At 34.2% G+C, this 26,392-nt stretch overlaps 1 protein-coding gene across 3 annotated transcripts in view; it reads right to left on the reverse strand.

Moving 5' to 3' along the window:
• CCDC192 (coiled-coil domain containing 192) overlaps window positions 1–26,392 on the reverse strand; it is a 392,505-nt gene that overhangs the window by 216,207 nt on the left and 149,906 nt on the right. The gene's annotated exons all lie outside the window — the stretch shown is intronic.

A 26,392-nucleotide genomic window follows, 5' to 3' on the forward strand; every position in this document is an offset into this window, starting at 1 on the left:
AGGAAGATGAACTTAATTCCTGGTCTAGATGACTAAAAGACACTGATTTAGTGGAAATTGTTTGAATAAGACAAGCAGTAGTAAAGTCAAACAGGAATTCTGTATTACAACAAAATGCTTCATATTTTCATATATGGGTCAACCTTTCAAAAATCCATAAAAAGAATTATGCTACTATTTTTGTTTAAGTTTTTTGGAGGCAAAGTGGTAAGAAGGGAAAAATCAATGGCTTCTTGGGGATCTTTTTGAGTTTTTTAGCATTCCTTTTGTATGGAGGAAATAGTTGTCTTATGGCTGATTTACCATTCTTCCTGGGGTTCTAGGATGGAGTGTAAAGAGCAAGATAAATTGAAGGAGAAAAAAAAGCTGACCTTCCTCTTTACAAGCTAGGATCTACCATGATGAAAGAAAAATTTTAATTTAAATTTTTATTGATATTTTTTTAATATCACATACATTTCCCTGACTCCAACTCTCAAGAAAACACATAACAAAGAATAAAAAAAGATGAGAAAAGTTCAGCAAAACTAATTAACACATAAAATAATATGGCATTATATGCAATGATCCTTACCTACAGTATTCCACTTCTTCAAAGAAAAGGGAAATCATTTCTCATATCTTTTCTTTAGTATCAAGCTTAGTTATTATGATTTCAGAGTTTAAAGTTTTGATTATGTTGTTGGTATTGCTTTAATTTCACAAAATTTAAATCTCTACATTAAAAGATCAGAGGCTGGAAATATGATAATATAGAGGACAAAGGATCTAGAATTACAACCAAGAATCACTTACATAGAAAAACTGAGTATAATCCTCCAGGGAAAAATGGATATTCCAAAAAAGTAAAGGACTTTCAAACATTCTTTTTTTTATTTTAGGCAATGGTGTTGTGACTTGCCCAAGGTCACACAGCTAGGCAATTATTAAGTGTCCAAGGCCAGATTTGAACTCAGGTCCTCCCAACTCCAGGGCTGGTGCTCTATCCACTGTGCCATCTAGCTGCCCCTTCAAACATTCTTGATGAAAAGAACAGAGATAAATAGAAAATTTGACTTTAAAATACAATACCCAGGAGAAGAATTAAAAGGTAAACAGAAAAGGAAAATCATAAGGTTGAACTATTTATATTCTTACATAAGAAAATTATTCTTATAACTCATAAAAAACTTTCTTATTATTAGGGCAGTTAGAAAGTATATACAAATAGAGGTTGTGAATATGAAGTTGAATATGATGAAATGATATTTGAAAAATAAAATTAAAGGATGAGAAAGAGGATTGTACTGGGAAAAGTGGAAAGGGAGAAGTTGAATGAGGTAAATTAACTTACATATAAGAGGCATAATAAAGGTTTAGAATGTAGGGGTAAAAGGGAGATAATGAGGGGAGCAATTAAAAGTTAATCCCATCAGAATAGCACACTCAATTCTAAACAGTAGGAAGAGAAAGGACTAAAAGAAGGGGAATGTTGATAGAAGGAATGGCAGATTTGGGGAAGCAGTTGTTAGAATACAACACTTCTGGAGATTGATAAGATGAGAGGAAAAGTAGGATAAATATGGGACAGCAATCATAATTGTGAAAAATATTTTATAGTAAGTAAAGGCCTTCTTTCTCAAACATATAGAGAACTGAGTTAAATTTATAAGATTAAAAGTTATTCCCCATTTGATAAATAGCCAAAGCATATGAATAAGCAGTTTTCATACAAAGTAATCAGTTATTTAGAGTCACATGGAAAAAAATGCTCTAAATCATTATTGATTAGAGAAAAGCAAATTAAACAACTCTGAAATACCACCCCATTTATCAGATTGACTGATATGACAGAATATGTTGGAGGGGATGTGGGAAAATTAGGATTTTAACTTGATGAAGTTGTGAACTGATCCAGTCATCCCAGAGCCCAAAGGTCTATAAAACTCTGCAAACCCTTTACCTAACAACAGCACTACTAGGTTTTTAATCCTAAAAAAGATCAAAAATAAAAAGGAAAAGAGTCTCTATATACAAAAATATTTTTGTAAATATTTGTGGTTATAAAAAATTGGACATTGAGGGGCTCATCAATTGGGTAATGGCTGTTGTGGTATATGATTTTGATGTAACATTATTGTGCCCTAAAAATGATAAGCAGGATGCTGTCAGAAAAACCTGAAAAGACTTATGTTATCTATTTACAAGGTGAAATGAGCAGAACCAAGAAATATTACACACAGAAGAAATATTATTCAATGATTGGGTGTGAATGACTTAGCTATCCTAAGTAACACAATGACCCAAGACAATTCAGAACTTGTGATGAAAAATCAATCCACCTCCAGAGAAAGAACTAATACAATCTGAATATAGATCAAGCATATTTTTTAAAACTTTATTTTTCCTGTTTGTTGTTTGTTGCTTGTTTTTTCTTTTATAACTAATACGGAAATTCCACTAATAAGGGAGAGAGAGAGAGAGAGAGAGAGAGAGAGAGAGAGAGAGAAAATCTATATCAAAGAGAATTTGGAATTAAAAATTAAAAATGCTAATAATTGTTGTTGCATGTAATTGGGGAAAAGAAAATATTTTTGAAAAAGAAAGTCGACTTCATCTATATATACATAGCAGTAGGATCTTTGTGTTAAAGGATATAAACACTTAAATGATTTTATTCACATAATATCAAATTGCTTTTCAATTGTTAGATCAATTTATGACTTAATCAAGTAGTATATTTTTGTGCCAGGGTTTCCACAATACCTTAAACATTGTTTAATCTCATTTTGGATTATCTTTGCCAGTTTGCTAGATGTGAAGTTAAGCTTTAGAGGTGATTTAATTTTCATTTATCTTATTAGTGATTTGGAGCAGTCTTTCATATAGTTGTTAATAATTTAAATTCTACTTTTAAAAACTTTTTATATACACATATGACCTAAGTTGGATTGCTTTCAGTCAGGAGGAAGGGGGAGGGAAGGGAGGGAGAGCAAAAAATATAAAACTCAAAACCTTGCAAAAAAAAAATGATGGTTGCAAACTACTATTCCATGTTGTTATTAATACAATATTTAATTTTTTAAAGGCAGCTGATTTGGTTTTCTTCATTTTAAAATCTGACTTTTAATATTCAAATTTTGTCTCTATTTTGAGTTTCTTGTAACATATTATATAAACTATTGGTTTAAATCTAATTTTGCCAAATGGCTTTAGAGTATACCTAGTAATTCTTGTCCATTTTTTTATGTTCTTGGGTTTAGAAAAGCACTGTATTGTTGAGCACAATTATTTCTGATTCTTCATTCATCTATTTTTACATTTTTAACAAATGCTATATTATTTTGATTATTACTACCTTGTAATGTAATTTGCTCTCTGGAAATGCAATTTTCTCTTCATTCCCATTTTTTCCATATTTCAAATTAAAATCTAGATATTTTGTTCAAAGGAATTTTCTTATTATTTTTGTCTATCTCTGTAATGTATACCCTTGGTAGTTTGACTGGTATAGCAATAAATCTATAAAGTGATTTAGGTAATATTATTTTTATTATGCTGACTCAATACACAGTACTGAGCACTGTTAGTTATCTCTAGTTATTTCCTACTTACTTTTTTTTATTTCTCTAAGAAGCTTTTTAAATTTTATCTCTAAAGGTCTTGAGTATTTCCTGGAAGACTAACTTCCAGATATTTTGTGAATGATATTTTACTTTCCATTATTTCTATTTCCATTATTCATTTTCTATTTTTCACATTATTACTAGCAGGTTCCTATGAAGCAAGGTCTGATTGAGTCCTCACTCTTTTTACTCCCTCCTCCCAACAGAAAAAGAAGAGAGGCATTCTTCCTAGAGCATGCCTTTCTTCTCTTAATGGAGCATGATTTTCCCTTTTTTCTTGACCTCTACTTCAATCCTCACTGGGGGGTAAGAGGTTCTTTATTCTCTTTTTTTCTATCTCACTTTCTCCCTCTCTGTCTTTGTCTCTCTTTATCCTCTTCTCTTCCGTTCCCTCTTTTCCTCTCTTTCTCCCTCATTCTCTGTTTTTCTGTCTCTCCCTCCATCCCTCTCCCTCCCTCCTATTTTGGGACCTTAGAAATTGGGCTATTAATAAATGTCCTTTCTATAAGATTCTCTCTAGTCGTCAGTTAAGGTGAAACCTTGATGTTTTGGACAGAGAGTTTGATCTCTGACTTGGTTAAAATCTCTATATTTACAACTAATCACTGTCTTCCTCCATTTTTATATTTTGTAAACAGTCACAATCTAGACAAGTGTCTTTAAAAAGATATAATCAATCCCAGATTTTTATGGCAAAAAGAAGTGTATTCAAAGGAATAACTAAACCAAAACTTATAAACAAAGCTTACTTTTAATTTAGTAGTAATTGTTTGCTGTTTGCCTGCAAAGAGGAGCAAGGGAATTTGTAGCATTCATTGGTTTCAGTAGTCTCCTAGAGAATAGTTCAATCTCCTTTCAGGCAGATGCTTACTAAGTAGCAGCAGCTTAGCTTTTTGTGAGACCACTTTGACAACATAGTCTTCTCATTCAGATCACGTAAGTTCCACCCAAATGGGTGAGTATATACCTAATAGCTTTCACTTGCCTTTTGTGTCATATGTCCTTTTGCCACTTCTCCCAGTTCTTCACCACCACCACCACCCCTTTGAGATTCAAAAGTACCCAATGGAGCAGCACTCCAACTCTCTATTTGGATAAGGATTATGATAAATCCACAGTTAAATTTCAGATCTACTTTGTCAGATCTACTTTGTCTACCCATGGGAAAATAAACCTGAACATGTAAAAGCACTTGGCTAATCATATGTAGAAAAAAATTATATAGTTTTGTTTCCTGCTATTTTAGTTTCTGTATTGAATCTCTCAAACTTTCAAAGTAAATCATTGTCACCAGCACCTATGGATAATTTGATCTCTTCTTGGCTTATCTTTTCTTTTATTATTGCTACTGACTGTATTTCCGAAATTATGCCAAATAACAAGCAGGATAAAAAATAGAAATCTCTGCCTTATTCTTGTATTTACTGGGAAAGCTTCTAGTGTCTCCCCACTGTATTAAATGCCAATTTGCTTTTCAATAGATCCTTTTTATCATATTAAAAAAAAGGTCCTCTGCATCTATCCTTTTTCAAAAAAAAAAACCTTAAGTAAAACATTTTATAAAGACTTTTTCTGCATTTATTGATATGATAATGAATTTTTTATTTTGGTTTTAATATGATTATGTTGAGTTCCCCCCCAATATTGAACCTATCTTGAATCCCTGATATTAATCCAACTTGATCTTAAATTAATGACTTGGGAACATACTATTATATATATTTTAGTCAAAATTTTTATTTAAAATTTTCAGATCAATATTCATAATATTGTCTTAAAGTTTTCTCTTTTTTCTTCTTTTGATTAAGAATTCAATTATATTTCTCTCATAAAGGAGTTTATATATTCTTTCTCAAGTTTTGAGAATAATTTGTAATATGTAATAGGTAGTTAATGATTTTTTATAAATTATTTGGAGTTTTCCTGTACCATTTTGACTCCAGGTTTTTTTCTTTGTTTTCAACCATATCAGTGATCCCAAGTTGTTCCCTTAAAGGGATGTCAAAACATTTTTTTCTACCAAGGACGTTTGAATATTTATAACATAATTTGTGCATCATACAAAATTATCAATTTAAAATTTGATATATTTGGTCTAACATTTAATTAAGTCACCCCTAAAAAGTTCCTATATTTATTGTATTTTGAGTCCATCCTGCAGTTGCCTTGGCAGCACCAGACCAAATGATTTAGCAGCCTTATATGTGCATAGGCTGGATGTTTCCCAACCCTGCCTCAAATCTTATTAACACCAATATTCCTCAACTCAGAATGCCACAATCTTTGAAGTATCAAAGTTAAGATTACCCAAATGGTTCTTGCAAGGGATACAAGAAGATATAAATATAACTATTTCAATTTCTTTTTCAGAAGTTAGATTAAGATTACTATTTGATATTCTATAAATTTGGTTTTTTGTATTTTTTTAGATAATCCTCTGCTGGGGGCAGCTAGGTGGTGTAGTGGATGGACCCTAGAGTCAGGAGGACCTGAGTTCAAATTTGACCTCAAGACACTTAATAATTGTGTAGCTATGTGACCTTGGGCAAGTCACTCTTAACCCCATTGCCTTAAATAAATAAATTTTTTAAAAAAGATAATTCTCTGCTCCTTTAAAACTTTCATTTTGCTGGTACATAATTCTATAGTAATCTCGGATAATTTTTTGCATTTTTCTCTGTTATAATTTCATCTTGTTTATTTTTTATGCTGTTAACTATTTCCCTTTTTTAAAAAGTTGGCTTAACATATATCAATTTTGTAAGTTTTTTAAAAATTAACAATTTTTAGGGTTTTTTAACTAGTTAAATAGCTTACTATTTTCCAACTTATCTATTTTTCCTCTAATTTTGATTTCTATTGAATTTATTGTTTACCTAATTTTTAATTGCATATTCAATTCATCAACCCTCTATGCCTTTCATTAATGTGTGTTCTCAGAGCTATAATTCATTCCTCTGAGAACTATTTTGTGTCTTAGTTATTTGTCATGTTGTTTCATAATTATCAATTGTCTTCCATATGATTATTGATTATTTCTGATTTATCCTTGATCTACTTTTTTAATTTCTTTTTTCAATTATGAATCTAACAAACACAAACCTTTCAATGCACAAAGAAAAACAGGAAAGAGAATCTTATACTTTATGAACTAGAAAGCTCTATTACATAGTGGTATTTCTGGGTCAAAAAGTATGTACAGTTTAGTGACTTTCTGTGACCATTAATTATTCAGGATGGTATTATTGAGTCTCTTATTTTGATTATCATTTGCTTACTCTCCTTTCTCCCTTTACTCCCTATATTTGCATACTATTTTTATAGTCTATATGGCATAAAGTATGCATAGTGGTTCTGCATTTTTTATGAGTGACTGGAAACTTTATTAGCTGGAACAGTTTCAAATAGTGTCCTAGCAATAAATTATATATGTTTTTCATAGCTCAATCAAGCAAAGAGAGGCACTTTGCCAATATGCTGGCCACTAAGTGGTGAATTCTGTGGCAAGGAAACCCATAAAACAAATTGAAATAATCAATTTTTAGATAGTCTGGGAACATTCATTTAACTGTGGGTTCTCTACACTATTGGAAGAAATTAATCATATCAATATGGACATTATTGCTATAAATTAAACCAGTATACACAAAAATGTTATAGCTAAGTGGAAGGATGAGTCATAGGAATTCTTTGAAGCAGTAGATAAAGGAATTGGCAAGGTTGGTTTATTTATGAGAATAATGGCAGCAAACTACTCAGTCATCTCACCTTGCAGAACATTCATATTAAGTTTCCAACAAAAGACCTAATTGTTAGGCCAAAATTAGCAGAAAATCAATCTATACTTTGTTGTATCACGGCTTCAAAAGGCTACCTTGAGTGCATAATCATTTGCAAACAAAAAATCATGCATTAACACCCGCTCCACTTTAACCTTGGTTTGCAGCCTTTTCAAGTTAAATAATTTACCATCAAAGTGGTGGCTGATCTTGATGCTGTGTTCCTCCTCATTGAAAGTATCTGACTATGTTGCTGAGAATATGCTAAGAAGTACCACAGCAAGCACATTAGTGATTTCACTTTGTTGGTGACCGGGAAAGCTCAAGAGCATTGTCCATTATCCAGAATCTGGATAAGCAAATCATAATAAAATTTCTGATGAACTACTCTGGACAATGAAATTTTGACATAGTTTTCCATAAGTCCTCATGACCAACAGTATCAAAGGCCTTGGACAGATTAATGAAAGTTGTATACAGACCTCTGTTCTGCTCTTGGCATTTCTCTTGGAGTTGGTGGGTAACAAACACCATCAAAGAAGGTATTGTGCTCTATGTGCAAAGCCGAATTGAAATAGTTCAAAAGAAGTGCAAATTGTGCAAATTGTGCAAATTAGAGAAATCCACCCCAAATGTTCACATGGACTATTTGTGCCTGACCTGTCATAAAGCATTCCAAGCCTGTATTGGTCTGATGAGCCATAGTCAGACACACTGTAACTTGATTCTTACATAGTGATGTCATTCTGGTCCTCTTCGAGAATGAAGAGCAACAACCAACCATGATAAAAGATCTTATTGCTGACTGTTACCACTTGTGTGGACAAATCATTTCATTTTTTCCAGGCCTCAATTTCCTTGATTATTAAATAGAGAAGAAAAATGGCCTCTGAAGTTTCTAAGATTTTTCAGTGAAGTCAACATAATATAATGATCTGTATACATACATGTATATTATATATATGATTATGTATATACATACTTGTATATATACATATATATTTTATACATATATTTAGATATTTTTAGTCAATTATTTTAGTGCAAAATAAGGATGAGGAAGATGAAAATTACATTTCAAAGAAAAGGTACAGGATTTTAAAAATTAATGAACCTTCTATCATTAATACTTTTTTCAAAAAAAGAGTATCAGGAGACAATATTTCTTGGACTATTACATGCAATAGAATGTATTACTTAGATTACTAAGATTGCCCATCTGTAAATATTTCCTAAATAAACACTGCAGATAAACAGACAATGATCTTGGCCTTTAATTGACCAATTGGTCAAGAAGAAAGGTTGGGCTGAAATGCATCTGGAAAAATGTAATTTTCAATCAAGGATCCCAAGCTGTTCTCTTACAGCTTATTAATATCAATAATCTACAAATCATGAAACACCATAATCTTTGAAGAATCAAAGCTGCTGATTGCTCAAATGGCACTTGTCAAGTTTTACAGAAGGTACAAGTCAGCCAGGAACAAGATGATCTGGAATTAAAGAAATGGCCTAGGGCAGTAACATCTGTCTTACTTATTTAAGGAGGCATGGAAAACATCCTCAGGGTTCTGTTAGTGTGAAGGACTAAAATTATAAAATGATTAACCTATGGGTGTGTGTGTTGGGGGAGGTCCTGAGGTTTGGAGAAATTCTTCAGTTAATACTCATCAGTGGTGCCCTGATGGCTATGGAGATGAAGGGGAGCTATGTCTTGTTTTCAGGAAACTGCATCTTTTTAAATTTGTAAGTCAGTTTCATTGTTTTTTAAACTATGTTCCATAAGTATTTAACTGTCTCAATACTGAACTAAACCTGACCCAGATTATATTCAGTGTTAGTAAAGTTGAATCACAATGATTTGGGAATTGATTTCACCGTTAAAGTCAGGGACAGGTGGTTTGAAGAAAAAGGGTATATTGAATAATTGATTAACCAACCATAAAAATATCACATCTTGTGATAAAAGACCTATGTCTTTTAGCCTATAGCCTCTCATCCAGAAGCCCCTCTGACTAGATAAGGAAGGCTGGCTCTATAAAATTAGCCTGATGGATGCTTAAGGTTCTTGACAGGGTTAGCACAAATATAAAAACTAGCATTCTCTACCTCTTAGAAAAGTTGGATCACCAAATACTCTGGAAAACAATCTGGAACTATGCCCAACTTTGACCCAGCAATATCAGTACTAAGCCTGTAACCCAAAGAGGTTTTTTCTAAAAAAGGAAAAGGACTTTAATGTACAAAAATGTTTATAGCAACTCTTTTTTTGGTGACAAAGAATTTGAAATGGAGGTAATATTCATCAAATGGGAAATAGGTGAACAATTTGTGATATATGATTGTAATGAAATACTCTTGTTCTATAAAAAATGATGAGCAGGATAATTTCAGAGAAAACTGGGAAAACTTATATGGACTGACGCAAAGTGAAGTGTATACAGTGATGCCAATTTTGTATAATTATCAATTGTGAATAACTTAGCAATTCTGATCAATACTATGATCTAAGACAATTCCAAAGGGCTTATGTTGAAAAATGCTATCCAGCACCAGAGAAAGAACTAATAAAAATTGAATGCAGATTGAAGCATAATTTTAAACTTCTTTTCTCTTTTTTTCCAACAGGGCAAATATGGAAATTTGATTTGCACTGTTTTACATGTATAATTGATAACACATTTCTTACCTTCACAATGGATGGGGGAGGGAGGGAAAGAGGGAGAAACGTCAAAACTCAAATTTGCTTTTACAAAGGAATGGTAAAAATAAATAAATAACAAATTCAAATTTGAAAAAGAAAAGCTAGATGATTAGCATGAGGAAAATTGAAATAAGTTGTATGCATATTCAACAATTAAAAACACATACAAATGTACTTTAAATCAGGAACAGCAGCAAAGGGCAGCAGGTGAGACAGAGCTGAGTCCTCTCATGGCATGTCCTTGCTTTGGCATTTATGGGATATACTACTGTGAAGGCAAAAGAATAGCTTAACACTTAGTAAAAGCACAAGTGAAAAGAGAAATGTTGATGAGAACAGCAGATGAAAAGTATGGTCTTTGACTAGAGGTACTGCTAGGTATTGACAGCTATTCAAGCTAACTGCTAGAATATCCTTGCTGAATTTTTCTTCTATACCATGACAAAGTGAACTTTTTATTAATGGTAGTATGACTTACAAGGGCCTCATTTTGTTTCAACAACCTCAACCTGAGCTAATAGGCAGCCAGTCTGAATCAGAATGGAGGGAAGGAAACAGAGCAGGGGTTCTTATTCCCCCCCCCCCCCAATATTTGGTAGTCTAGTGAAACATATCAGAATATTGTTTTAAAATGCTTACAATAAAATATATAGGATTGCAAAGGAAACTAATTATATTGAAATATAGTTATCAAAGTAAGTTAGTTTATAGATTCTAGGTTAATAGGGAGAGACTGAATTTAAAAACCAGTCTGGGGCAGCTAGGTGGCTCAGTGTATAGAGCACAGGCCCTGGAGTCAGGAGTACCTAAGTTCAAATCAGGCCTCAGACTCTTAATAATTACCTAGCTGTGTGGCCTTGGGCAAGTCACTTAACCCCATTTGCCTTGCAAAAACTAAAAAAAAAAACTAAAAAAAAAATAAAAGGCAATCTGATTCTAAGATTTGCATGTTATGAAGGAAAGAATTACCAGTAGTATATTCCATTGGAGATGTGTGATGGAGAGTTATTCTCTTAAGCACTTTAAAGCAGGTGAGATATCTTCTGACTTCTTCCCTTTAATAAGTATTCTTTTTTTTAGGTTTTTGTAAGGCAAACGGTTAAGTGGCTTGCCCAAGGCCACACGACTAGGTAATTATTAAGTGTCTGAGACCGGATTTGAACCCAGGTGCTCCTGACTCTAGGGCCAGTGCCGTCCCCAATAAGTATTCTTTTAATTGTCTGCTATGCCCATCCTAGGGCATCCTAGGGAGATGGGAACCTATAAGAAAGTAACAATGCTCACCCCTAAGTTCCTTTATGCCAGCCTCAAGGCATAAGGATGATGCTGGGAAATCCAGAGAAAAGCATTCCCCATTCCCCACCACTAGGCCAAAAGTCTAATGGCTTCCTAAATAAATCTTGGTCTGAAATAGGTATATCTCTTAGATCTATCTGCTTTGCTTTGGTACATCTTGTAAAATCTCAAAAGGCAATAGCACATCTGCTCCCAGAGAAGTTGTGGAGAAAACTGTAATAGAGACAGATTGTTTAAGAAGAAAAGAATTACCTACAGAGAGATCACTGAAAGAAAGAGTTCACTTTGTATTAATTATACTGTGCTCAGTGGAGATAAAATGTAAGTAAAATTTAGAATAAGCATCCCAGTTTCACTTTCTTTGAATCTTTATTGCCTAGCATTCTGTTTCTTGTCTGGAAATAAAAGTGCTTGTCCCATACCTAATTCAGGTTTATACTCTGGGCAACTTCTACTTCTTCTCCTCCCTGTTGAGAAGTACCCTTTCCAGGAGTGGAGATTTCTTTTTCTTCCAAGAGCCAAAACTTAAAAATTAGCCTGCTATATTTGGTCAAACATTTAATTAATTCACTGTCAAAAAAACTCCTAGATTTATTGAATTTTGAGACCTGCCTACAGTTCCCCTGATAGGGCCAGACCAAATGATTTCACAGGTCTCATATGCCAGACATTCCACGCCCTACTTTAGACTATAACTAAAAATAGAATAATTGTAAGAGACTGTTGTGTATAGGAGTACTGTAAAATTAGAAAAGTACAAATAGGGGCGGCTAGGTGGCTTAGTGGATAAAGCACCGGCCCTGGAGTCAGGAGTACCTGGGTTCAAATCTGGTCTCTCAGACACTTAATAATTACCTAGCTGTGTGGCCTTGGGCAAGCCACTTAACTCCATTTGCCTTGCAAAAACCTAAAAAAAAAAAGTACAAATAGGCAATCTTAAGGGACTAAACAAATATAAAATGTTTACATTGAGGAGGAGTTGACTCTGATAAGTGCCTTATCAGAGCCCTAATATCAGATGCTATACAGCATATGAAATAAGATAGATTTCTTGATTATCTTCAAAGAAGAAAATAAAAAGAGGAGGGGGAAAATATACTGGAGAAAAGGGGATAAGAAAGGGTGGGGAGAAATTATCTGATGTCTTTGGGATGCACAATAAAAAACATGAGGAAAAGGTGGGAGGAGCAGGCAAAGATCATATCTCACTTACCTTCTGAACTTCTCAAAGGAGGAAAGAAAATATAATTTCACTTATCAGGAAAACAGAAGGCCCAGGGCAGAGAGAAGAATAAGAGGGAAGATAAATTCAGTTATAATCAAAACATTCTAACCAGGAAGGAAGGGTGAATTGTAAAGAGGGTATTAAAAGGAAAGAAAATGGGCACTTCCAGCCAAGATGGTGGAGAAAAGACAGGCACTGTGTTAAGTACTTCTGGTGACCCCTCAAAAATAACATGAAAGAAACCTCTTAACAGAAACTCGATTGACAAAACACAGAAAAAGAAGCTAGATGAAGAAAATCTACCAAGGTCTGTCTCAGGGGACTGTGAGTGAACCAGGAGCTGAGACCAGAGGGCAGGTACAGGGACAGCAGCTGGAGGGCTTAACCAACTTTAGCCACAGAGTCTTTGGTCTGGGGGAAGGGAAGTCTGCATGCCTAGAAATCATGGAACTGGGTTCAGGACCTGAGCTCCATACTTTTAGGGAAGTATTATTCCAGGAGCAAACTGTAACCACCACTCCCCTCTCAGGTTCAGGTATGGACTACAGAGATTGGCTTCCTCCCCCAGGGCCCAGCCTATTGTTCAAGATCAACTCAAACCCTCAGACTCTCCTCACTTCCTCCTCACCCCCTCTCCACTCCTTCCAGGATTGGGAGAGGGCTTCCATCACTCCAGAGAAAGCAACTAGCACCCCCTACCGGCTAGCCCTTGGAATCACTAAACCAAGTGAACAAAGCTTCTAGGGTTTTCAGAAGCAAAGCCCTGAGAGCCAGCCCCCCCAACACAATGACCTAGAAAGAAGAAAGGCCAGAAGAAAAGGGGGCCCATGGAGAAATACTTAAAAGAAATAGATTCTAACCTAGAGAGATCTAGCATTGCTGAGGAGAATATGAATTGGTCTCCAGTCCAGAAAGACTTCCTTGAAGAAATCAGGAAGGAGTTTAAAAATCAATTGCAAAAAATAGGAAAAGAAACTCAAGAGAAAATTAACACCTTGCAACAAGAAAACAAATCCTTGGAAAATACAACTGGACAAATACAAAATGAGAATAACTCTCTCAGATCTTTAATTGGGCAAATGGAAAACTCCTTCAAAAATAGAATTGACCAATTGGAAAAGGAATTGCAAAAGACAAATGAAGAAAATTCTTCTCTAAAAAAAAAGAATAGAATCTGTGGGAACTAATGACTTCATGAGACAAAAAGATTCTGTTAAACAAAACCAAAAGATTGAAAAAATAGAAGAAAATGTAAAATACCTCATCAGTAAAACCACTGACCTAAAGAAACGATCAAGAAGGGACAACCTGAGAATTAAAGGACTTCATGAAAACATTGAAGAGAAAAAAGCCTGGACTTAATATTATAAGATTTAGTGATGGAAAAACTGCTGATATCATGGAAACAGAAGGCAAAATAGTTATTTTGGGTTTTTTTTGTTTGTTTGTTTGTTTGTTTTTAAGGTTTTGCAAGGAAAATGGGGTTAAGTGGCTTGCCCAAGGCCACACAGCTAGGTAATTATTAAGTGTCTGAGACCAGATTTGAACCAAGGTACTCCTGACTCCAAGGCCGGTGCTTTATCCACTAGGCCACCTAGCCACCCCTGCAAAATAGTTATTGAAAGACTATATCCTCCTCTCCGGAAAGAGATCCTGAAATGGAAACACCAAAGAAATAGTGTAGCCAAATTTCAGAACTATCAGATAAAAGAGAAAATCCTGCAAGTAGCCAGAAAGAAACAATTTAAATACCAAGGAGCCATAATAAGGATTACACAGGACCTGGCTGCAATAACCTTAAGGGATGGAAAGGCCTGGAATAAAGAGCAAGGCAGCTAGGAATGCAGTCAAGAATCCACTATCTGGCAAAGTTGAGCCTTCTCTTCCCAGGGAAAAAAATGGACATTTAGCGAAATGGGAGACTTCCAACATTTCCTGATGAAAAGAGCAGAGCTAAAAAAATTTGGACATCAAACAGGAAACTCAAGAGACACATGAAAATGTTTTAAAAAATGGGGGGGGGGGGGGTGTAAAGGGAAAAAACCCTACTATCCAGTAAGATAAAATTGGCTATTTCCCTAGCTGGGAGAAAGACTCTAATAACTCTCGAGAATTGTAATTCTATTGAAGAGAATATACTTCATCAGAAGTGATGGATACTCAAGACTTTTCTGTGACTCAGATAGAATGATTTAAAAACAATACCTCCTTAAAAGGGAGGACAGTAAGGAGACAGGATGATGGAGGAGATTGAATGGGGTAAATCACATTACATTAAGAGGTACAAAAGACCTGTTGCAATAGAGAGGAAGAAAGGAGGAGGTTAGAACCACCTGAATCTTCTCATCAGACTTGGCTTAAAGTTAACTTACACACACACACACACTCTGTTAAGAAACTTATCTTACCTTTCAAGCATTAAAAGGGGAAAAGGGGAGGGGGGGCATGGGAAGGAGGAGAAAGGGGAACTAACAGAAGGAAGGGAAGAAGGAAGGGGGAAAAGGGAAAGGGAGAAAGAAAGGGGAGGGGGATTGATATAGGAAGGCAAACACACTGAAGGTGGTGTTATTCAGAAACAAAATACTGAAGAATATGGATAAAGGGGAAAAAATATAAACAGAGGGAAGATAGCATGAAGGGCAATAAAGGGTTAGAAATTATAACTTTGAATGTGAATAGGATGAACTCTCCCTTAAAATGTAAGTGAATAGCAGAGTGGATTAAAAACCAGAATGCTACAATATGCTGCTTACAAGAAACTCGTTTGCAGCAGAGAGATACATATAGAGGAAAGGTAAAAGGTTGGAGCAAAATATATTTTGCTTCAGCTGAAGTGAAAAAAGCAAGGGTTGCAATCCTTATCTCAGACAAAGCAGCTGCAAAAATAGATAGCATTAAAAGAGATAAGGAAATTATATCCTCCTAAAAGGTACCATAGACAATAAAGTAATTTCAATACTAAATATGGTATAGCTTCAAAATTCTTAGAGGAAAGGTTGAAAGAGCTACAGGAAGACATAGACAGCAAAATTCTACTAGTGGGAGACCTCAACCTCCCACTCTCAGATTTAGATAAATCTAATCATAAAATAAACAAGAAGAAAGTTAAGGAGGTAAGTAGATTGTTAGAAAACCTAGATATGATGGACTTACGGAGGAAATTGAATGGGGATAGAAAGAAATATTTTTTTCCCCTACAGTACATGGCACTTACACAAAAATTGACCATGTACTAGGACATAAAAACCTAATGATCAATTGTAGAAAGGCAGAAATAGTGAATACATCTTTCTCAGATCATAATGCAATAAAAATCATATGCAATATAGGGCCAGGGAGATATAGACCCATGTGTCAAGAGACACATGAAAAGGTTTAAAAAAAATGGGGGAGAAGGAAAAAAAATCCTACTATCCAATAAGATAAAATTGGCTATTTCCATAGCTGGGAGAAAGACTCTGATAATTCTTGAGAATTGTAATTCTATTAGAATATACTTTGTCAGAAGTAATGGACACTCATGACTTTTCTGTGACTCAGATAGAATGATGTATGCATCACTGGAAAATAAATAACCACATTTTAAAGACTGAGTGGTTCAAACAACAAATTATAGAAAGAATTATTTCATCCTAGATAATGACAATAATGAAACAACATACCAAAACACTCAAGGTGGCTGTCAGGGGATATAATATATCTTTAAATGCTCACATGAATAAATTAGAGAAAGAGGAAATCAATGAACTAAATATGCAACTAAAAAATTAGAGAAAGAACAAATTAAAAACCCCCAATTAAATACTGAATTAGAAATTCTAAAAAATTAAAGGAGAAATTAGTAAAATCAAAAGCAAGAAAACTACTGAACTAATAAATAAAATCAAGAGTTGGTTTTATGAAAAAAAAAGCCAATATAATTCATAAACTCTGGTTAATTTGATTCAAAAAAAAGAAAGAAGAAAACCAAATTGCTAGTAGCATAAATAAAAAAGGTGAACTCCCCACCAATGAGGAGGAAATTAAAGTAATAATTTGAAATTATTTTGCCCAACTCTATGGCAATAAATTTGACAATCTAAGTGAAATGGGTGAATATTTACAAAAATAAAAGTTGCCCAGATTAAATGAAGAGGAAATTAAAAACCTAAATAACCCTACCTCAGAGAAATAAATTCAACAAGCCATTATTGAACTCCATAAGAAAAAAGCTCTAGGGACAGATGAATTCACAAGTGAATTCTATCAAACATTTAATTGGTTCCAATTTCATATAAACTCTCTGAAAAAATAAATGAAGATGGAACTCTGCCTAACTCTTTCTATGACACCAATATTGTGTTGATACCTAAACCAGGAAGAGTTAAAACAGAGAAAGAAAATTACAGACCTATTTCCCTGATGAATATAGTTGCAAAAATCATAAATAAAATCTTAGCAAAACAACTACAACAAGTTATTGCTAGGATAATACATTATGACCAAGCAGGATTTACCCCAGGAATGTAGGGTTGGTTCAATATTAGGAAAACTGTAAGTATAATTAATTATATCAATAACAAACCTATCAGAAATCATATGATTATATCAATAGATGCTGAAAAAGCTTTTGACAAAACACAGCATCCATTCCTACTAAAAACACTAGAAAGTGTAGGAATAAATGGATTGTTCCTTAGAATAATAAGTAATATCTATCTGAAATCATCAACAAGCATTATATGCAATGGGGATAGTCTAGAGGCATTCCAAATAAGTTCAGGGATGAAACAAGGATGCCCATTATCACCACTACTATTCAGTATTGTGTTAGAAATGTTAGCTTCAGCAATAAGAAAAGAAAAAGAAATTGAAGGAATTAGAATTGGGAAGGAAGAGACAAAACTTTCACTCTTTGCAGATGACATGATGGTATACCTAGAGATTCCCAAAAAATCATCTAAAAAACTACTAGAAATATTTAGCAACTTTAGCGTAGTCACAGGATATAAATAAACCCTCATAAATCTTTAATATTTCTATTATATGCCTAGCAAGATGCAGTAGAAAGAGCTAGAAAGAAAAACCCCCTTTCAAAGTAACCTCAGACAATATAAAATACCTGGGAGTCTATCTGCCAAGGCAGACTCAAAAACTTCTTGAAAACAATTACAAAACACTTCTCACACAAATAAAATCAGATTTAAATAAACTGGGCAAACATCAACTGTTCAGGGATATGTTGAGCTAATATAATAACAATGACAATTCTGCCAAAACTAAACTACCTGTTTAGTGTCCTACCAATCAAAATTCCAAAAAAATTACTTTAATGAGTTAGAAAAGGTTGTAAGTAAATTCATATGGAGAAATAAAAAGTCAAGAATTTCCAGGGATTCAATGGGAAAAAGTGCAAAAGAAGTTGGCTTACCCTTACCAGATCTAAAATTATATTATAAAGCATCAGTCATCAAAACTGTCTAGTATTGGCTATGAAACAGAGTGGTGAATCAATGGAATAGACTAGGTGCAATAGCAGGAAATGATTATAGTAATCTGCTGTTTGATAAACCCAAAGAGTCCAGCTATTGGGATAAAAACTCTGGCTTTGATAAAAACGATTGGGAAAATTGGAAGTTAGTATGGAAGAAACAATTAGACCAACACCTCACACCCTATACCAAGATAAGATCAAAATGGATACAGGATTTAGTCATAAAAAAACAATATTATAAGCAAAATAGAAGATCAAGGAATGGTTTACCTGTCAGATCTACAGAAAGGGAAGCAGTTTATGACCAAAGAAGAGATGGAGAACATCATTAAAAACAAACTAGATAATTTTGATTACATTAAATTTAAAAGCTTTTGCACAGACAAAACCACTATAACCAAGATCAAAAGAAATGTAGTAAATTGGGAAACAATTTTTACAACTTGTATTTCTGACAAAGGATTAATTTCTAAAATATAGAGAGAACTGAGTCAAATTTAAAAAAAAAAAGCCATTCCCCAACTGACAGTCAAAGGATATGCAAAGACAATTTACAGATAAGGAAATTAAAGTGATCCATAGTCATATGAAATACTGCTCTAAATCATTACTTATTAGAGAAATGCAAATTAAAGCATCTCTGAGGTACCATCTCACACCTTTCAGACTATCCAATATGACCAGAAAGGACAATGATCAATGTTGGAAGGGATGTGGGAAATCTGGGACAGTAATACATTGTTGGTGGAGCTGTGAACTCATCCAATCTTTCTGGAAAACAATTTGGAATTATGCCCAAAATGCAACAAAAATGTGCATACCCTTTGATCCAGCAATACCACTACTGGGTCTATACCCTGAAGAGATGAGGAAAAAGGGTAAAAACATCATTTCTACAAAAATATTCATAGCAGCCCTGTTTGTGGTGGCAAAGAATTGGAAATTAAGTAAATGGCCTTCAATTGGGGAATGGCTTAACAAACTGTGGTATATGTATGTCATGGAGCACTACTGTTCTATTAGAAACCAAGAGGGGTGGGATTTCAGAGAAGCCTGGAAAGACTTACAAGAACTGAATGTTGAGCAAGATGAGCAGAACCAGAAGAACATTGCACATACTAACAGCAACATGGGGGTGATGATCAACCTTGATGGACTTGCTCATCTCATTAGCACAACAATCAGGGACAATTTTGGGCTATCTGCAATGGAGAATACCATCTGGATCTGGAGAAAGAATTGTGGAGTTTGAACAAAGATCAAAGACTATTACCTTCAATTTAGGAGGAAAAAAGTTATCTTATTATGTAATTTTGCTATCTCTTATACTTTATTTTTTTTTCCTTAAGGATATAATTTCTCTCTCATCACATTCAACTTAGATCAATGTATACCATGGAAACAATGTAAAGACTAGCAGACTGCCTTCTGTGGAGGATGGGGGGAGGGAAGCAAGATTAGGGGAAAAATTGTAAAATTCAAAATAAATAAAGTCTAAAAAAAAGGAAAGAGTTAGGGATTCATAACTGGACTTTAGATAAGTGAAAGAGAAAAGGAACATCAAGTTTAAAATTTTGATATTGAACCAACCTCTTCTTTTTTGCAAAGAGTAGGTAGGAAAAATGGAAAAATTGAATATAATTTCGAGTGGGAATGCACAATTAACAATTATCTTTGTGATGAATTCATCCATAAAACAGAAGCAGATTAGAAGTGGATTAGAATGTGCATACCCTTTGATCCAGCAATATCACTACTGGTTCCTATACCCTAAAGAGATTATTAAAAAGGATAAAAATATCACTTGTACAAAAATATTCATAGCAGCCCTGTTTGTGGTGGCAAAGAATTGGAAATTAAGTGAATGTCCTTCAATTGGGGAATGGCTTAACAAACTGTGGTATGTGTATGTCATGGAAAACTATGAGTAGAAGCAGAAGAACACTGTACACCCTAACAGCAACATGGGGGTGATGATCAGCCTTAATGGACTTGCTCATTCCATCAGTGCAATAATCAGGCACAATTTTGGGCTATCTGCAATGGAGAATACCATCTGTATCTAGAGAAAGAATTGTGGAGTTTGAACAAAGACCAAAGACCTTTAATTAAAAAAAAAAACCTGTTATCTTATTATGTAATTTTGCTCTCTCTTATACTTTATTTTCCTTCCTTACAGATACGATTTCTCTCTTATCACATTCAACTTAGATCAATGTATGCCATGGAAACAATGTAAAGACTAACAGACTGTCTTCTGTTGGGGGGGGGGGGTGGAGAGAAGAAAGCAAGATTGGGGGAGAAATTGTAAAATTCAAAATAAATAAAATCTTTCTTTTATTAAAAAAAAAAAGAAGCAGGGGGCAGCTAGGTGGAGCAGTGGATAAAGCACCAGCCCTGCAGTCAAGAGTACCTGGGTTCAAATCCAGTCTGAGACACTTGATAATTACCTAGCTGTGTGGCCTTGGGCAAGCCACTTAACCCCATTTGACTTGCAAAAACCTTAAAAAAAATAAAAATTTAAAAAAAGAAGTGGATTAGAAAGAGAAAATCCAACAATATGAGGAGGGAAGAAGAAAAATAAGTAATTATATACAATGTACAATATACCAGGCATTGTGTTAAATATTTTATAAATATTATCTCATTTGATCCTCACAAAATCCCTCTGAGGTAGGTGTCTGAGGTCAAATATCATCAACTCTTCCAGACTGCAGGTATAGTGTTCTCCCCCTGCATCACCTATTCTTCCTAAATAAATAGATAAATTTATTGATTACAGAAAACATGCTTGAACCATAAGGATTGAATTAAAAATAATAAGTTGGGAGCAACATATATTACACTCCAACTGTAGTATAAAAAAAATAGCTATAGCCATCAGGATCTTAGACAAAGCAAAAGCAAAATAATAATAAATTAAAAGAAGTAACCAGATAAGAGACATTTTGCTGAAAGGTAACATAGGTAATGAATGAATTAGAATTGACTGTAAACCAATATGCACCAAATGGTATAGTATCTAAATACTTAAAGCAAAAGTTAAATGAGTTATACGAAGAGATAGACAGTAATACTATACTACTGAGAATCTCAATATATCCCTTTTAGATCTAGTAAAAAGCTAACTAAGATAATAAAATAATAAAGAAGTTAAGAATCTAAATTGAATTTTTGAAAAATTAATTATAATACCTCTGGCAATTAATGAATGGAAATAAAAAGAAACATACATGTTTATCAGATGTTCACAGCAGCCTTACAAAAACTGACTACATATTAGATTGTTGTTATTGTTGAGTCATGTCTCTCTTTGTGACCCATATGGTGTTTTTCCTTGGCAAAGAAACTGGAGTGGTTTTGCCTTCTCCTTCACACAAAGAAACTGAGGCAGAATTAAGTACCTGGTCCAAGTAAGTGTCTGAGGCCAGATTTGAACTTAGGAAGATAAATCTTCCTGACATCAGACCCAGTACTCTATGCACTGGGCCACCTAGCTGTTCCTGAACATATCAGTACTCATATCATCCATACTTCTGTCACCCAGTTGTCACTGATGTGGCTGCACTTCATCTACTGAGCCATATAGCTTCCCTGTTTATCTCAGGTCCTCATCTTCAAAAGGGACTAGAGAAGGAAATGGAAAATCATTTTAGTATTTTTGCCAAGAAAACTCCAAATTGACTCATGTAGAGTCAGACATGACTGAAACAACTGAACAAAACAATCATATTTGATGAGGTAGCTACATGGTTCAGTGAATAGAGCACTGGACCTGGAGTCATAAAGACTTGAATTCAACTATAGCCTCAGACACTTAACGAGCTGTGTAATTGTGGATAAGTCACTCAACTTCTATTTACCTTAATCCACTGGAAAAGGAAATGGCAAACCACTCCAGTATCTTTGCCAAGAAAACACACATGGACTGTATTGTTTATGGGGACATGAGGAGTCAAACATATTAGGACAAAAATATTAAACATATCATTCACTGACCACAATGCAGTGAAAAAATAGATTAAATAAAAGTTGATTGAAGAAACATTAAAAAATTACCAAAGATTAAATGAACCTAAATAATGAATGAATCAAAAAAACAAATAATACAAACAGTAAATAATTTCAATAATAATCATTATAATAATGAGACAACATGCCAAGATTTAGGGGATACTCAAGGGAATTTTATATCTTTAAGTACTTTCATCAACCAAAAAAAAAACAGACCAGTAAAATGAACACAACTTTATTTTTAAATTTTTATTTGTTATTTTATTTTTTCCCAGTTACATGTCCATTTTTAAAACTTTGAGTTCCAGATTATCTCCTTTCCTCCCTCCACAACTCCCCCCTCATTGAGAAAAAACAGCAATTTGATAGAGGTTATAAAGGTGTAATCATGCAAACAGTAGTCTCATCCTGAAAGAAAACAGCTCTCCCTCAAAAAATAGAAACCTCAAGAAAAATAAAGTAAAAAAAAAAGAAATGCTTTAATCTGTATTCTGAAAACCATCATCTTTCTCTGGGATTGGATAACATTCTTCATCCTAAATCCTGCAAAGTTGTTTTGGGCCACTTTTTCCAAAAGAAAGCGAAGTCATTCTTTGCTCAGCATCCCACAGTATTGCTTTTACTTTGAATACAATGCATTTTACTTTGCATCAGTCCACATAAGTCTTTCCAACTGTTGGCATCCCCTCAATTTCTAATTCCTTCCCATCAGAAAAGAACTGTCACAAATATCCTTGTACATATAGGTCCTTTTCCTTTTTGTTTTTCATCTCTTTTGGGATACAGATCTAGTAGTGGCATTGCTAAATCAAAGGGCAGGCTTAAGTTTTATAGCCCTTTGAGTATAGTTCCAAATTGCTCTACAGAATAATTGAATCAGTTCACAACTCCACCATCAATGCATTAATGTCTCATTTTCCCCACATCCCCTCCAACATTTTCATTTTCCTTTTTTGTCCTATTAACCAATCTAACCTGTAGAACCTCAGAATTGTTTTAATTTGCATTTCTTCAATCTATAGTGAGTTAGAACATTTTTTAATATGACTATAGGTAGCATTAATAACTTCATCTGAAAATTGTTCATAACTTTTGATCATTCATCAGTTGGGAAATGGGTCTGATTTTTCTAAATTTGACTCTATTCTCTTTATTTTGAGAAATGAGGCCTTTATCATAGAAGCCTGCTTCAAATACATGCCCTCTTCTCCACCATCACCTTTTTAAAAAATTCATTTCCCCCTCCTACTTTCCTGTAGGTTAAGATAGATTTCTGTAGCCAACTGAATATGCATGCTATTCCCTCTTTGAGCCATCTCTGATGAGAGTAAGGTTCATTCACTCTCCCCTCACTTCCCCCATTTCCACTATACTGTAGAAACTTGTCTCTTGCCTCTTTTATGTATTAATTTACCCCAATCTATCTCCCTTTTTCTCTTTCTCCCAGTACATTCCTCTCTCACCCCTTAAATTTTTTTCGATATCATCCCTTTGTATTCAACACATCTATGTCTTTGGTCTCTTTATATTTTCCTTCTAACTGCCTTAATAATGACAAAGTTCATATGAGTTACCAGCATCATCTTCCCATGAAAGAATATAAGCAGTTCAACATCATTAGGTCCCTTACAATTTCCCTTTCCTGTTTTCCCTTTTATGCTTCTCTTGAGACTATTCAGTTCTGGTCATTTCATTAGAAAATTTGAAAATCCCCTGTTTCATTGAATGTTCATCTTTTCTTCTGAAAGACTATGCTCAACTTGGCTGTTGATTCTTGGTTGTAGTCCAAGGTTTTGCCTTCCAGAATTTAATATTCCAAGTCCTATGGATCCTTTAATGTAGAAGTTGCTAAATCTTATGTTATGCTGACTGTATCTTACATTGTTTCTTTCTGACTGCTTGCAATATTTTCTCTTTGATTTGAGAACTCTGAAATTTGGCTATAATTTTCTGGGGGAGTTTTCACTTTGGGATTTCTTTCAGGAGGTGATTAGTGGATTCTTTCAATTTCTATTCTGATTCTAGAATATTGGGGCAGTTTTCCTTGATAATTTCTGAGAAAATGATATCTAGGCTCTTTTTTTGATCATAATTTTCAGTTAGTCTAATCATTTTAAAAATCTCTCTCCTGAATCTATTTTCCAGGTCAGTTGTTTTTCCAGTGAGATATTTCACATTGTTTTCTATTTTTTACTTTCTTTTGGTTTTGTTTTCTTGTTTCTGGATATCTCATAAAGTCAGACTTAGCTTTCATTTGCTCAATTTTCTTCAGTGAGTTTTTGTAGCTCATTTTCCATTTGACCAATTCTATTTTTTTCTTTGATGAATTTTGTGTCCCTTTTCCCTGTTTGGTCAATTTTGCTTTTTATGGCAGTCTCCTCATTGATTTTTTCCAATTCTCTTACTATTTGGTCTAGTCTGTTTTGTAACATTGTTTTCTTCAGTTCCTTTACCAAATTCTTGACTCTTTTTTCATGATTTTCTTGCATCTTTCTCATTTCTCTTCCCAACTTTTCTTCTATCTCACTTGATTTTCAAAATTCTTTTTGAGTTCTTTAATGGCCTATGACCAATTCATATTTTTCATGAAGGCTTTGGATGGAGGAGTTTTGACTTTGTTATCTTCTTCTGGGTGTCAGATTTTTTTTCTCTTGTATGATCATTTTCTCAGCCTTTGACTAGATTTTAGCTCATGGTGGGGATACTATCCCAAGCTTCTAGGATTTTGTGCAGTTGTTTTCAGAGATACTTTTGGGGACCTGCAAGTTTTTATTTCTTTCAAGGTGTATTATCTAGGTAGAGGTGTTTATTATTCTCTAGGCCCATACTCTGGTTTGTGAGTGATCACAAACATTCTTTTCTGCACTGTCCTATAAGGAGAGTGCCTGCTCCTCTGTAGCCTCAGGTACTGCTGCTTTTCCTCACCCTGGGACTGCCACCCAGGACTGCAACCAGAATCAGAGTATGGGTAAAGCAACAGACTCCTGCCTCAATGTTAGCAAAGAAGCCCCTGTATTCTTCCTTCTGACCCCCTTACAATCTGTGGACTGAGAGTTTCAAAAGCAGCAGCTGCCACTGTTGATTCAGTGGCTCCCAAGGCCTGCTCCTGGTTTTCTGGAACTAGGTCTACACTTGTGTGGCCTGCACTAAACTGTGTTCCACTCTCAACAAGATGCAACAGACCTTTGCTGCTAATTTTCTTTTTTAAAAAATTTATTCATTTGTTTTCATTCATTTGTACAATAATATTTCCAGGTTACAAAATTTCCCTCCACCTTCCCTTCCCACCCCACTCCCCTTAGCAGGGAACATTCAAGTTAGCATTTTACATACATATTTTTAAAAACATATTTATAAATTAGTGATTTTTTTTGGCATAAGGAATTAGGATAAAGGGGAAAATATACATAAGAAATAATTTTTATAAAATATTCAGGGGCGGCTAGGTGGCACAGTGGATAAAGCACCAGCCCTGGAGTCAGGAGTACCTGGGTTCAGATCCGGTCTCAGACACTTAATAATTACCTAGCTGTGTGGCCTTGGGCAAGCCACTTAACCCCATATGCCTTACAAAAAAAAAAAAACTAAAAATAAAATAAAATAAAATAATAAAATAAAATAAAATGTTCATCAGATTCAGAAGGGTTTTTTTTTTTTCTGTGTGTTTTATTTTGTTTTGTTTTTTCCCTCCAGTTGGGGATAATATAGTCCATAACCAGTCAAATACAGTTGTCTTATCTCTCTGGACTGCTCAGAGGAGTTGCATCCATCAAGGTTGTTCATCTCATAATGTTGTTGATGCGTACATTGCTCTTTTGGCTCTACTCCCTTTGCTTAGCCTCAGGTCCCATAAGTCATTTCATTCTTTTCTAGAATGTAACCATTTATGGTTTTTTATAGAACAATAATATTCCATAGTATTTATGTAACATAATGTTTAGCCATTCCTCAATTGATGGACATCCCCTCAATTTCCAATTCTTTGCCACTACAAAAAGAACTGCTATAAATATTTTGTTACATATAGAACTTTTCCCATTTTTTTACAATTTCTTCTGGATATAGTCCTGGAATTGGAATTGCTGAGTCAAAGGGTATGAACAGTTTCATTGCTCTTTGGGTACTGCTGATTTTCTACATTGTCTTGGGTGGATTCTGTCACTCTAGATTTTGTTTAGAATCATTATTTAAAAGTATTTGGAGAGGTTTGGGGAGACCCGGGAAAATTCCTGCCTTTAATCTGCCACCTTGGCTCTCTCCTGACCACACAACTTTAAAAAATAAAATAAAGTAAAA

Source organism: Macrotis lagotis, chromosome X, assembly GCF_037893015.1.
Source record: "Macrotis lagotis isolate mMagLag1 chromosome X, bilby.v1.9.chrom.fasta, whole genome shotgun sequence".
In the NCBI taxonomy this organism is placed as follows: Eukaryota; Metazoa; Chordata; class Mammalia; order Peramelemorphia; family Peramelidae; genus Macrotis; species Macrotis lagotis.